Source organism: Mastigoproctus giganteus, chromosome 12, assembly GCF_048544385.1.
Source record: "Mastigoproctus giganteus isolate SK-2022 chromosome 12, ASM4854438v1, whole genome shotgun sequence".
Taxonomy (NCBI): Eukaryota; Metazoa; Arthropoda; class Arachnida; order Uropygi; family Thelyphonidae; genus Mastigoproctus; species Mastigoproctus giganteus.
In genome coordinates this window covers 85,706,616-85,720,930 of record NC_143586.1, presented here as the reverse complement: position 1 = coordinate 85,720,930, position 14,315 = coordinate 85,706,616, and the positions used below count along the sequence as shown (strand labels likewise).

Genomic DNA, 14,315 nt, shown 5'->3' with positions numbered 1-14,315 from the left:
TCCTCATCTTTTCTGAGTTGTCTTAATGCTCTTTCATGTTTATGACTGAGATTAGAATGTGCTGTCCTGGTCTGACTCAAAATAGCCGCAACCCTAACCCGTATCTCATCAGCTTGGGTAACAGGTAACTTGTTGATGGCTTTTTCCACTCCCATAGCTATCTCTGCAATGGGAGGTCTGGCAGGAACCAAAGCAAACTTTGGACCCAGGCTCAATACTTCCTCCTGTTCTCTAGTAAATTGTTTGCCACTAAGATTATGAATAAAGTTGCCAGTATCCCTGTTACGCACCACCACGGATTCCTCTAACAATCTATTAAATTTGTTGATTTGCCTGCGCTTGTAAACCTCAGCAACCCTAGTTGCTTTATCTGCCACTACTCTCAAGACCAACGCACCATGCACTGGGGTTAAATTGGTACTGATGTATTCCAACTTCAGTCCAATACGACTTCTAATACCTCTCAGATCATTATGTAATTTAGAAATCCAAATACTTAGAACTTTTCTTTGATAGATCTTAGTAACTCTCCCCAGATGGTCATCATTGAAAGGCATTCTCACCCGAAAGCCATGTGGAACCAGCTCATGTGTTTTGCACCTATGAGCAAATCTCAGATGTTGCTTCTGTTTAGCTTCAGCTATGCTAATTTTCTGGTACTCGCGGATGTGTCGAAGCATCAAATGGCCATAATTATTCACTATATCTTGAAACAGGCCTATGGGGCTGGGAATTTCCATACTATAATAATTAAAACTATCAAAGAAAAGTTCTAAGTATTTGGAACCTTTCCATTGAATTAGTCCATAAATGGGTAACATAAACCAGAATATCACCAGTGGATCGGCACTAATCCATACTGGCGATCGTTGATCAGCCGGAAGGTTTCTAGGTAGTTTAAGAGTTGGCGGTCAATTGATTTCTCCATTACTTTAGAAAGAGTAGAAGTAATTGCAATAGGATGATAATTGGATGGGAGGGATTTATCACCCTTTTTAGGAACTAGCTGGATATGAGCAAATTTCCAAGCAGAAGGAAAAACACCTTTGGAATAAGAAAGTGAAAAAAGGCGGCAAAGAATGGGAGTTAGTTCAGGAGCACAGGTTTTGAGAACAAGTGGAGAAATACCATCGTGACATGGAGCTTTCTTAGCATCAAGATTCGTCAAAATCCTTCTGGCATCCTTTTGACAGAAGTCCACAGGAGGCATTAAATGGAGAGTGTTGGGAATGGTGGGAGGTGTTTTACCAAGACCATTAATACATGAGTTGGAAGAAAAATAGGATGCTACCAGGTCAGCTTTATCCTTGGCTAAATTGACAACAGAATCATCTGGTTTGGACAGAGGTGGGAGCAGAGATGGACAAAAGTTGCGGCCAATAGCTTTGGCAAGAGACTGGAATGCTCGGCTAACATTAGGGCAAGAAACAAGTTTTCTACTCTTAGCCTGTCCAAAGTTTAGTTTGGACTGATTAATAATTGCTTTACAATTGTTGCAAGCTTTGGTGTAGGCAGAAAATGAAACTGAAGAATTATAAACAAGCCAATTACAGTATTCAACGTTTTTTCTTGAACAGCCTTAGCAGATTTACTGGAAAACCAAGGTTTAGATAAAGGACGAGATTTTAAAGTGGGGCGTGGGATAAAGGATTCCATTCCTGTAAGAATAATTTCACTGACATGATCTGAGCAAACGGTGACATCAGAAGTTTAGAAACAGTAATCCGACCAAGGAAAAGAAGAAAAGAAATCTCGCAGGTCATCCCATTTTGCATTCTTGTAATGCCAAACAATACGAGGTTGTGAATAGCCATGAGATAAAGGCTCCATTGGAGAAGAAACAATCACCAAGTTGTGATCTGAGGTGCCTAAAGGACCTCTCACTTTGACCGTGTACTTAGAAGAGTTGTTTGTGAGAAAAAGATCAAGCATGTTGGCTGTATGGTTAGAATTGTCTGATATTTTTGTAGGTAAATGAACAATCTGTGCAAGATCATTAGTAATTGCAAAAGCCTCAGCATCTCGACTAGCTGGGTCGGTGTAACTAGAAAACGGACGCCAGCTGGAGTTGTGAACATTAAAATCACCAAGGAAAATTACCTCACTGTTTGACTGGAGAAAGTCAAGTTGCAAAGAGAGGAAATCAAAGAGCTCCAAGTGATTAGTGGAGTTGGGAGAATGGTAGAGACAACAGATGAATTTGACACAATGAGGTAGAGAGATTTTAAGCCAGAGAAGATTGAAAAGAGCAGATTCCAAATTACCAAGTTTCTGACAGGGAATATGGGAATGGACATATGCACCTTTGAGGTGAAAGGACTCATACAGCGAATAATTTGGGCAACTGAGATGAGCAGTAGTTGAATCAACTGATAACTGAGATTCTGACAGAAAAGGTACATGGGGTTTGGCAGACTGCAGGTGGAAATGGACAGTGTTGAGATTGGAATTGAGACCACGTATATTTGTGAAATGAATTAGGAAGTGATTGGGAGGTTTAGATCTTTTCACAGATAAGCTTACTCTATAGTTTGACTATTCATGGTGTATTCAATAGTAAGAAAAAGTGGGTGGGACATGCTGTACGAAGTAATGAAAATTTTGGATATGGGGTACACATGGTAAGAATATACACAGATCCTTGACAAAACGTGGCCTCTACAATGTTTCCCGCACACACACACGCACACACACACGCACACACTACCTCCCTCCAGTCACTATCTGGCAGAGTAGAGGTAACAAGATTATACACTAGCTGAGCCGGAAGCCTCCTAGAGAGTTACCAATAGGTTCGGTCTGGTTGTACTAACTAGCGGCCAGTCTGCGAACACCATTTTAGAGCTGTATCCTCGAAATGTAAGGAAGATTGGATCTCGCCACAATGTTCGTCATAACCTCAGAATTCATCAATCATACTGCATGGTGGAAGAGATTGGGAAGGTAATGTACCAAATGTGTGGTATACACTGAGGATAGTGGAGAATGAAAAGGACCTGGGGATAATTGTGCAGTCAGATACATGTAGTATTGCATACAAGTCTGAAGGCCTCATTTTAGGAAGGATGTAGAGCTGCTGGAATGAGTACAGAGAAGGGCAATGAGATTGGTGAATGGAACAATGGGTTGCTATTACCAAGAAAGGCTTAAGTTCCCTAAACTGCAACGTCTGGAGCCTAGGCACCTGTGAGGTGATCTGATTGAGGTGTATATGGCCTTGAATGGTTTTAGCAAACTCAATGCTAATGGGATTCTTCCTCTTGCTCAGATTGCTCACCTGAGGGGACAAAGTAAAAAAACTGAGCTAAGATTGTAGAATAGATGTGCAGAAATTTGCCTTTGTAGGTGTTGATAGTTGGAACAAACTTGTATCTATCAGAGGTTGACAAGTTAAATATGTTCAAGGGAGAACTAGACAAGCATTTGGAGTGAATGGATGGATGAAACGGGAAGGTTTTTTTTTTTTAATTATTATTATTTGGCTAATGCTATATAAGCTTGCCTTCTTGCATCATATTCTTCTACTAATGCTAATATCTCTTAGTTGATATAAAAAACCTAGCAGTTTCTTTAATTACTTCCCTGAATGCTTCTTCCTACTTAGAATTTGTAGTTAATAACATTATCAGTTTGTTCCACTGAAAAAATTTAAAAACTTTGTAAGACCACTGTAATCGCTTTTATGAAAAGAAAACCCTTTTCCCCCTACCAATATTAAGTAAATCCCTCACCAATACTGTTCACTGCCACCTAGCAGATTTTTGACTGACTAAAATAATGGCTTAGCACACAATCACCCGAGAAATCCAGAAAGGCTCCACTACTGTGTGAGCGACCAACTCACAAGTTGTGGTCAATAATTGGTAAGTTAAAGTCCCCCCTTCCTCTTATAAGCCATTCTTATGTATTCTTATGTAATAGCCCATTCTATTTGTCTGTATAAAAAAAGGTAAAGTGCAGCCATTATCAACCCACTGGAGGATGGAAGCCTCCTCAACAATTCATGCTGAGGGAAATGGACCATAATCTGCCACGCTGGTCCAGTGTGGGTTGGCAGATCGACTGTATTCAGCAGTCAGGGGCTTGAACCCCGGTCTACTCAAAGAGCGTGTGCTACTCAACTCCTGCTCTTAACCACTCGGCTACGGAGGCCAACTTTGTCTGTATATAGCTCTTTATTATACTCATTACAGTCATTTGGCCTAAAAATAACTCTCTTCACTTTTGTTTTTACAGTGTTAATGCACACCAGACTCAAGATGGCATAGCCACCTATGTAAACAAAGTGCAGTGCCTGAGAATCTATATACTTTTAACCAATTGCACAGCTCCTTCTCTCTGTCCATCCTTTATGTAAACACTACCATTTTCAAAATCTGAACCACCTCAAGTCTGACATGTCTGAGTGGCACCATGTTTCTGACATTCCTACAATGTCCGCATTTGATGACCTAACCAATACTTCAAACTGCTCAAATTAATTTACATATACATCTAGTATTAATATACAAGAAAGTATATGTGCACCTGTTTTTGCACCAAGAAACTCACACACCTCATGTTAATTGAATGTTCCCATGAGGGCTGCCAGCATGTTTTGTATTCCCCCTACCCCACAGGTTTTTTTTCCTGGTTTCTGTGTACCAACAGAAGTAGCACAAGGATCAAATCTGATAGACTCATTATACTGGAACATATGGGCAGTGTTAAGGTACACAATTTCTTGTTTACTAATACTAATTCCAAATGCATTATAACAGCATCTCTCATCCCATGGTATGTCCTTGAGTCGTCTGATACCCTACTAGCGGCCAACCTGTTAACTAAATGGATTATCAATGTAGCTAAATATGCTGCCTCAAAGATAGTCACAATCACATCCCACTCTAGAGCATGGTGGACCCCACATCTAAACTCCAGCTTTCAATTAAAACAGCAGCTCCATAAACAATGGAAACAATCTGGCAAAATCAAGAGCACGAACCATTCTGAACTGCCAAAAATCCCAGTACATCAAGAACTATTTTGAACGTTTGCTAACAGCTGGAAGGTGTCTTTCCAGCTGTTAGCAAACGTTCAAAATAGCTCTTGATGTACTGGGATTTTACACAAAAGAAACCACTAGTTTTTCAGAGCAACTTGACCCCCAGAGATGGATTGACTTCATTACCCGATTTGACTTCATTACCATGTTTTCAATCATAGTACACAGGACTCACTAACATCCATCACTATATCTAAATGCCATATCTTAGCAGCCTTGAATTCAACCCCATCCTCTATAGCTGTGGGTGCAGACGGAACACTTCAGTTCATGCTCAGATGACTGGGTCCATATATCATCCAGCCCCTTGTTAGCATCCTTAATGCAGTACTAACCAAACGTACCTTTCCTCCATCAATGGAATGCCTATCTGGTAAGGCCGCACTCGAAAATAAGAATGCCATCATTAGAGAAACACTTCGGACCCTCCTCCAATTCCTCGTGTCTCCTGAAACTATCAGAAAGGACCCTCCTGCCAACTCTAACAACTCACATATTTCCAGATGCTCCACCACAAATTCATTCATCACTACCAAACAGCTTCACCATTACCAATCTCCTTGGCACCACCCACAGCATCCTTGCAGCATTTGAGAGAAAAGAAGAACTCCTCGTAACCTACCTTGACATAATAGCAGCATTTGATACAGTTCAAGTACCTGCCCTCTTACGACTCCTTGAAGACCACTACTCCATAGGTGGGGACGTATTGCATTTCCTTTCATCACTCCTTCAGAACTGTACAATCATACTCCACAATTCTGATAAAATCTATACTAAGTAAATATCTATAGGAGTGCCACAAGGAGAGTCCTCTCCAGCATCCTCTTAACAGCCATCATCTCCCCTTTTATAACCTAGAGACCAGATATATTGTCTTATGCTGACGATTTAAAAATACTGACCTCCGTCCAAACAAATGCAGACCCCAATATGATCACAGAGGAAATTAACAGTGTGCTCCTTGCATTAGTAGGCTATCTCAAACAATTTGGACTTAATATCAACCCAAAAAAGTCTGAGTGCATACTCTACTCCTTGAAGAAAGAGCCAACAACCATCTAGCCAAAGATCAATGGAGTTACCATACCTCCTGTTTCATACCATTTAGATTAGGGGTTGTTTTTGACACAAAGCTAAGATTTAACCATCACATCGACAACGTGATGGTTAAATCTCAGCTACCAGGCAGGTAGTGCACCTGAAATGGAGATCAAAACAGCATCTGCATTACGTCTCAGACAAGGTCATAGCAACAAAATATGTCAGGACCATCATATACCCACCACTACTTTATACAACAGAAATCTGGGTGGCGATGGCAGCACCCATGAACACAAAACCTATCTGGACAGTGGAATACTGGCTCCTCAAGTGGGTAGCCTGCAAAAACAGGATGCCACCCCAGGGTCATAACGACTGAAATGGCCCTGGCCCTGGGAATTCCCAGGCTGCCCTCTCCCATTGAAGAAAGAAGACTGGAGACTGGTAATCACGGTAAAGATGCTGACCAGTCTCATCACATCTCCTTCATTTTGGGATCTCTGTGGCTGGAGAATTCCACCTGCCCAGCTCAGAGCCACCCCAACAATTGACCCCCTTCATTCACGCCTCCACTTATCAGATCGCTTCCTATGCTACCAGACACTCGGATGAATCCAGGACATCGATGCCAACCTAAAGAAATTTTCTGTTAACCAACGCTATAGACAGGATTCTGGGCCCCAATCACTCAGCACAGACAGAGGGTGTCATCGAAACCATTTAGTCACATACAAATTCATCCCAGGTTCCCTCCAGTAAGGAATAGTCAACAAAGGTTTGGATACTGCAAAATGAAAAGCCTTCTCTTCATCGCATCCAAGCCAGCATGCCTTCCAATCACCACTTTAATGCTCCTGTTATTTATTGAGCATATTGGGAAAAGAGCCAGGGGTATGTGCATCAATTGCCTATGTTCAGGCTGTTCTCTCACATGAACTGCAAAGACAAAAATCGGGACCTTCAAGTGTATCAAGTGTCATTTTGTTTATTTAATTTTAATGTTAGGTTACATCATTTTTTATTTAATGTCATCTTAATGTTTTATGTAACTTAATGCCATTATGTATGTCATTGTATCATCTTATTTCATTTATTTAATGTCATTTTATTTAATTGTTTAATGTTAATTTATTTATCTCCGTAAGTGTCAATCCCTGGCCTTTTGGCTGTGAAGCAACACTATCCAATCCTGTAACTGTTACAATTGAAGATTCTCTCTCTCTCTCTCTCTCTCTCTCTCTCTCTCTCTCTCTCTCTCTCTCTCTCTCTCTCTCTCTCTCTCTCTAAAAACATAGTAAATAAATTTGGGGAATTTAATGTATTGGAGAACATTATAAGGATATCAGAAAGATGGTACCGCTCAAACACAGGGGAAAAAAAAAAAAAAAAAAGAATTTGAATATGGTGAGTATAAGGAGTATAGAAAGGATTGGGGGAGGAGATTAAGAATTTGTAAAGAAGCACATGGAATCTAAGGCATTATGCCCAGTTCATGTATTGCAAGTGTAACATTGAATTGGTCTAGTGTATTATAAAGTACTTTTGGAAAAACAAAAATGTAAGTAGGAGTACACCACAGGCCAAATGACTGTGACAGGTCCATAACTTTTCTGTATTTATTGGATGACTGCTTTCTATTTAAAGGTATAATTACTAACAGGGTTTAAAGGAAGGGGGACTTTGCTTTTGATGAGATGACTATAATGGCCTTAGACAGTTCTTAAAATATTTTCAGTGGAACAAACTGATGATGTTACCAAGTGCAAATTCTAAATGGGAAACATTCAGAGAAGTAATCATAGAAGCTATTAAGATTTTTTAAACCAAAAAAGAAATATTTTTAAGCTAAGAAACTAAACGGATGTCAGATGAACTGCCACTAGTAGAATAAATGCACAGGATGATTATAAATTATCATGGGACACAGAAACCTACACATGCAAAAACTAGTTTGTAATTAAATCACCAAGGAGGTTAGGCTGATTATGACAAGTCTTTGGCTAAAAATTCAAAAAGTAGCAAAGAATATTTTGCTTACATTAACATGGAAAGGGATGAACTAGTTGGTCTGATGAATATAAATAGCATAATTACTGATGATTCTGCATAGGTTGCTGACAAACTGAATAAATATTTTGCATTGACATTCACATGCGAATTTTATAAGGATGAGAATACCACATTCTAATTGGGAGCTAAATGATTTTGTGATAACTGTGAGGAATGTGGAATTGAAATTGCTGAAACAAAGTAAATAAAGAACATGGGGCTGCTGGAATTTATCCAATTATACTAAAAGAAGCAACGAAAGATAAGAAATGTGTAGTCATAATTAGGAGAGCATCCTTAGAATCAGGGGCGGTCTGTATAGAGTGAAACTGTCTCTTCTATTCACCAAGGGATCAAAGGGTGAAGTGAGTAACCCACTTACTTACTCACTTCACCCCAGGGGCACATTATACTTTCATGGGGCCCAAGGCAAAATGGAATTTGGAGGCCCCATATAAATAAAAAAACTAATAAAGAACATTTTCAATTTCATTTTATTGTGACAACAAAACAAATTATATGACATAACGTTGTTGTTGGATTTGTTGACGATCAGCAACAATGGCTATAATGCACATATTTCAGGCTAGTATATTTTTCTTGTTTTTTTTTTTTTTTTTATATCAGAGTCAAAATATTCAGACAAGGTAATATTTATCAATCGATTTTAGAAAAACAAAAAGTCATCCATATCCTGACGATCTCCTAGAACATTCTGTAGTGTTAATTGATTGCAACTTTTTAAATATGAAGAGAAAGCAGTTTTTCGTTCTCTTAGATATAGTGGACATTCTATGACGATATGCTTTACAGTTTTTTTTTTTTTTTTTTTTTTTTTTAGGAGCATTAGCAACTAAGGCCATATTGCTCCGGGATATGCAGTGGTCATTCCCTGACCTTTCCACATCCTCCGTATTTGGTGGCGACGGGCTCGAACCCCGGTCTAATCAAGAAGCCTGTGCTATGCACCGCTGCTCCTTCCCACCTGGCTACGGAGGCGCCTGTGCTTTACAGTAAGTGGGCATGAACAGCTACTGCATTGTGGGGCATCTTCCTTTCTTAATAGGTAACTGTGAGTGAGGTATGTATGACCAATGCGCAGTCGTGCTAGTATAGTTTCTTCTTTTCTATTTCCTCTTAGACTGGACTGCCATTGTTTGGGTTCTCTCTTTATTTCAAAAAGTTTATTATTTGTTTCTTTTTCCCCAAATACGTTTCCACTGTTCTTTAGAGGTCCATTGTATAATAGATTTATAGTCAACATATGGTGTCCTGAAATTGGGGGAGATTGGATTTGGAGCATTTTTAGCAGCTAAATCTGCCTGTTCATTTCCTGGGATTCCAGAGTGTTCAGGAATCCAACAAAAAATTGTGCGGTGCCTGGCTACGTGTATGAATTTCCATTAACTGAGACCAGATTTTCTGTATCAGAGGATGATTGCTGGAGCGTTTACATTGTATACATTTCACAGCGCTTAACGAATCAGTATATATGATGGATTGAGCATATGAGACTTCTTTTATGTTCTCGAGGGCCAATAGGATACCATATAACTCTGCAGAATAAGTACTACATTCTGAGGGGAGCTGATTGGCAATGATAGCATCCGGCAAGACTACGGCTGTACCAACTTTATTGGCAGTCTTGGATCCATCTGTATATAGCTGTACGTAACTTCTAAACTGATTGGTGTGGGCCAGATGTAATTGTCTAATGTTAGTATCTGGAAGATTATTCTTCCCCCATTTATGAAAATATCTGTCAATGTGTATTGTGGGCATTTGCCATGGCTGGATTTCCATGCTAGTGTCCAGCAATATGTTATTCATGTTGAGTCCCCAGCTAGTGTTTAGAGCTTGAAGCCTAATGCCAGACGGTTTGTTGAGATGTGATTTGGTTTGATACAGGTTTTCCCATTTTGGTCTGAAGAGATATTGCCATATCGGGTGATGTGGAAGACTGCTGATTTTAGTGGCATAATTTAGGAGAAGAATTTGTTGTCGAAGGTCTAGAGGCAGTTCATAGGTTTCCACATATAGACTTACAACTGGAGATGTACGAAAGGCCCCAGTGCAACTCGAAGTGCACTGTAATGAATGGGATCAAGCCATTTCAGTACACTTGGCCTGGCTGAAGCATATGCAGGAGATGCATAGTCTAAGCGGGATCTAATTAATGAGCGATATAAATGTAGCAACATGTAACAATCTGCACTCCATGACATAAAGGAAATTACTTCGAGAATATTTAACGTCTTAAGACAGCTGGTATGAATATATTTTATATGTTCAAGGAAGTTTAGTTTTTTATCAAGTATTATACCAAGAAAGCGAGTACTTGGCTGAAATGTGATACAATGAGAGTCTAACTGAAGGTCTGGATCAGGATGCAATGTACATTTACGACAGAAGCGTACTGCAGTTGTTTTGGATTTAGAAATTCTGTAATCATTGTTTTTGGCCCAAGAGGCTATTTTACTAATGGAGCCTTGTAGTTGCCTCTCGATAAGTCGCATATTTTGAGAATGACATGAGATGGCAAAGTCGGCATCAACTGTGTCAGGTATACACTTGGTTAAAGAATCGATCCTGATGGCAAAAAGTGTTGCACTCAACACTGATCCCTGGGAAACTCCATCTTCTTGTATGTATGTATGTTTCAGAAAGTGACAAGGGAAGCGGACCTGGAAGGATCTGTTAGATAGAAAGTTCTGAATATATTTCGGGAGATGACCCTGTAATGAATTACAGGGTCATCAAAAGTCATGAAGAATCCCATAACGCCAAGTTGTATCAAATGCTTTCTCGACGTCAACGCATATCATAACAAAGTGCTCATTTCTTAAAAAGGCATTCCACTTTGATAATGAGATCAAGCGTTGATCTACTTCTCCGAAAACCATACTGGCTTAGACTCAGAATGTTTTGAGTCTCCAAATACCATGTTAGTCAGGCATTAACTATTTTTTCCATTGTTTTACCCAAGCAACTTGTTAGGGAGATAGGCTGATAGTTTGTTGGATCTGTGTGGTCTTTTCCTGGTTTCAGGAAGGCTAGAACATAAGAATGGCACCAGCTAGTGGCGTAATATTCCTCTAAGAAAATTCTATTATAGAGTCATAAGAGAGCACTTAATGATCTTTCACTTAAATGGGAAATCATTGCATAATAAATTCCATCAGGATAGGGAGCACTATTTTTCACTTTTGTGAGTGCATTAAGCAATTCGGTCATGGTCAGTGGCAGATAGTATGAATGTTGGAGAGCAGTATTAAAATTCAGTTTATACTTTTCTGTACTGCATTTTAGCGACTGAAAGGCTGGTTCATAGGCGGAAACAGCTGAGAGTGTTTCAAAAGACGAGCCAAATGCATTAGCAATTTCCACAGGATCAGAAATTTCCTTTCCTTTCAGAAATAGAATCGGAGAAGTAACATGTGAGTATTTGCCATTGATACCTTTGATTTTTTTCCAGACTGTAGCAGGTATCTGTGAATCTACTTATTGTGGCAGCATAGCATGCCCATGCTTCTTTTTTACTCATTCATCTTACATGATGAGCCTTAGCCCTTGCTCTCTTGAACTATAGGAGGTTGGCTGTTTTCTAAACTGATTCCAGTATTTATTCCTTTCTCTTTTAGCAATGCTACGTGCTTCATTCCACCACATTTTTGGATGGAATCGGATTTTAAATGATGATTTCGGGATAGCGGATTCAGCTGCTGTCATTATTTGTCGTGTAATATACTTTACTGTAGAATCAATCTTGTCAGTTGCAATGATAGTGGAATCTAAATGAGCTATTTCTTGATATTTTGTCCAGTTGGCCTTGTCAAATTTCCAAATTGTTCTAATGGTACTCTGTGGAGAACTTGTATAGAAATTACAGATGATCTGAAAGTGGTCACTACCAAGAGGGTTGTCAGTAACTGTCCAGTCTATGAGAGGAAATATTGTTGGAGAACATACTGATAGATCAATGGCAGAACTTGAACCAGATGGGATATGCACATATGTGTGATCACCGGCGTTTAAAATAGTTAGACTGTGTTTATCCAAGAATTTCTCAATTATTTGTTCTCTGCAGTCAAGATGTTGAGAACCCCATAGGGGGTTATGGCCATTCCAGTCACTCAGAATACAGAAAGAAGCAGGTATTTGTCTTACTAGGTCATCTAAATCAGCAAGGGTGTAAGCGTGATTTGGTGACAGATACAATGAAATTAATGTTATCGTTGTGCCAATGGTGATACGGGCTGCAATTACCTCCGATGGTGTTTGCAAAGGAATAGGTCTGGAGGGAATTAATGAGTTTACTAACAGTGTTACTCCTCCATGTGCTGCATTAGAGCAGTTTCTATCTTTTCTATAAATTGTGAAGTGTCTGATTGTTATAGATATTGCATTCGTTAGGTTTGTTTCTCGTATGCATGCTGCAACAGGCTTATATTCTCTTAGGAGATCGTATAGGTCATCTAAGTTAGCACGAATTCCGCGAATCACTGTGCGCATTGTTTGGTTTTAACTGATGGGTTTGGTTACTTACGGCGGATTTTTTTGTTTGCGCTTGTCTACTTTTGTTTTTTCTTTTTTTGGGAAGATTGGCCTACCCATGTCAATGTCATCGTGTGACATTGACCTCTGGATGAATCTCAAGAACTGAATCATCTTCATCAATCTTTTCATCAATATCCATGGTATTAGATATAAATTTAGTTGCCTTGCTTCTTTCAGGGCTCTTGGCTAGTTCTTTTGGTTGCTCATTAGGTTTGTTATCTGAAGGTATTGTTACAGGAGTATTTGCTTCTCGAGTAGCATATTTGGGAGTAGGTTTTTCCTTTGATGAGGAGAGGAGTGATTTAGCCCAACCAGATATTGAGATATTTGGAGGGATGAGAAGTCAGTCTGAGTTGCTACTGAGCGTAACCATTGGGTAACTGAAGCATATGTAGGTGACTTAGCAGGTACTGCAAATGTTTTTTAGCTTCTTGATATGATACTTTCTGCTCAATCTTATATTTTTGAATATTCTTTTCTCTTTTCCATTGAGGGCATTCCTTAGAGAAGGCAGAGTAGTAACCATGACAGTTAGGATAAATTTGCATTGCAGTCTTACAGTTTGTGTGTGTATGTTCTTTTGATCTGCAGTTAGCACAAGTGATACACCTCTGCAGACAGCTTGGAAATGACCAAATTTTTGGCACTTAAAGCACCAGACTGGATTTGGAATGTATGGTCTTAATTGGCATCTAAGATAACCAGCTTTAATGGAAGTAGGTAGATTTGGTGTTTTAAATGTTAGTATCACTGTCCGTGCAGGGACAGGCTCTCCATCTATTTTAATGACAATTCTTTTGGCTTGTACCATATTTTGATCTCTTAGTTCATGAACAAGTTCATCCTCTGATATGTTTAATAGATCCCACTCTGATATAACCCCTTTAGAGGAGTTTAAGGTGGCATGTGGGGTAACTTTCGAGGGAATTCCACCAAAAGTAAATACTTTCAGTAATCTCTCAGCATGTCTATGTTTGGTCATTTCAACTAATAAATCTCCGGATCTTAATCGCCGAACCATTTTTGGAGGGCCAGCCACATTCTCGAGACATTTCTGTTCAAAAAGGGGACAGCTCACTCAATGATTGGTCTGTGGAGGAGTGTAGTATTAAAAAGAGAGGGGTGGTATTATCCATTCCTCCTTTTTTTTGTCTCTTAGCATGGGATATATTTGTGTCATCATGATCTGGATTATGTTTGTCTAGATCTGGATCATAAGATCCACATGAGGACTGTTTATTTTTGTCCATCATTGCTCCTTTTTGCCCCAGGAGGGTGGCTTTCTTCTCCCAGGTTTCCAGCCCCGCCATGTGGAAGCAGGAGCGGTGCCACCAGTGACCAAGCGATAAAGTAAGGTTATTTGTTAGTGCGTTAGTAAGTTAGTCCTATGTACAAGAAGAAAGGTGTCTTTCCTTTCTGTTAGGTACGCTAGCTTCTTTACTTTAGAAGATAAAAATTAAATAACTGTCAAAAAATGAAAAATAATACTATAGGTATCAGCCGCTCTTTACGAAAATCACTTGTAAATCACTCAGAAATCGCTATAGTCACTCGCTTAGCACTCGGGGCCATATAACATAAGAAAAATATATAATCTAGAAGAATAATTCAAAAATAATAC

General features: G+C 39.4%; 1 protein-coding gene across 1 annotated transcript in view; it reads right to left on the bottom strand.

Annotated features, from left to right (window-relative positions):
• Hydr1 (abhydrolase domain containing Hydr1) overlaps nucleotides 1-14,315 on the bottom strand; it is a 175,102-nt gene that overhangs the window by 44,039 nt on the left and 116,748 nt on the right. The gene's annotated exons all lie outside the window — the stretch shown is intronic.